The 914-nt window shown below is 47.7% G+C and overlaps 1 protein-coding gene across 8 annotated transcripts in view; it reads left to right on the top strand.

Annotated features, from left to right (window-relative positions):
* The window catches only part of NFKB1 (nuclear factor of kappa light polypeptide gene enhancer in B-cells 1), a 122,823-nt gene that overhangs the window by 77,325 nt on the left and 44,584 nt on the right, over window positions 1-914 (top strand). The window lies entirely within an intron of this gene.

The raw sequence follows: 914 nt of genomic DNA, 5'->3' as shown, positions 1-914 counted from the left end.
ATGGGGTGCCTGGCCAGTCTGGGTGAGGGGCTGAGGACTGTGTTCAGTCTGGGACTAAAGCTCCCAACCGCTCCTTTTTTTCTTCTTCTTTTTTTTTAAATTCTGGGCCAGCTTTAGTTCTGGCTCCAGCTCTGAGGCCTCTGCTGCTGAAAGCAGGTATCTGGTTTGTTTGGGTTCTATAATCTCGAAACACTGTATCAACTCCAGCTCTGAGATTCCCGCTGGCTGAAGGCTGGTTTCTGGGGTTTTCTTTAGATTCTATATTTGTTACAATGTTTCAAACTGCAAGCTCAGAGGCCGGCAAGGCAGGCGTTGGTTTCCTCCGTCACTGAAGCAAGCAAGCCTCATGTTAGCTTCAAGCTGCCTGGCTGCTGGCCGCCATCTTGCCTGGCAGTTAATTTGCATATCTCGCTGATTAGCCAATGGGAAGGGTAGCAGATGTACGCTAATTACCATGTTTCTCTTTTAGTAGATAGGATTGATTTTAGAGAAAGGAAGGAAGAGAGAAAGAGAATGAAACATTGATGTGAGAGAGAAACATCCATTCGTTGCCTCCCACACATTCCCCGACTGGGGATCAAACCCACACCCTGGGTATGTGGCCTGACCAGGAATGGAACCTGCCACCTTTTGGTGTATGAAACGATGCTCCAACCCACTGAACCACACCTGTCAGGGCTTACTTTGACCCGTTTATTTTGTTCAATATACCAGTGACAGATGAATTTCCTCCAATACTAACACCACACATCTTTCCCCAGTTCTAAAACATTGGCTGGCTCTCCTGCCTGTAAGTTAAACCCCTTCAGTTCACCCTCCAGGTGCTCCACAGTGTGGTCCCTATCAGGGCTGTCTCTCAAGAATTCCTCATACTAAACTTTCACTGCAGCTAAACTGCCCTACTGCTGTCCTCT

This window comes from Myotis davidii, unplaced genomic scaffold (genome assembly GCF_000327345.1).
Source record: "Myotis davidii unplaced genomic scaffold, ASM32734v1 scaffold226, whole genome shotgun sequence".
NCBI lineage: Eukaryota > Metazoa > Chordata > Mammalia > Chiroptera > Vespertilionidae > Myotis > Myotis davidii.
This window is presented reverse-complemented; position numbering and strand designations above follow the sequence as displayed.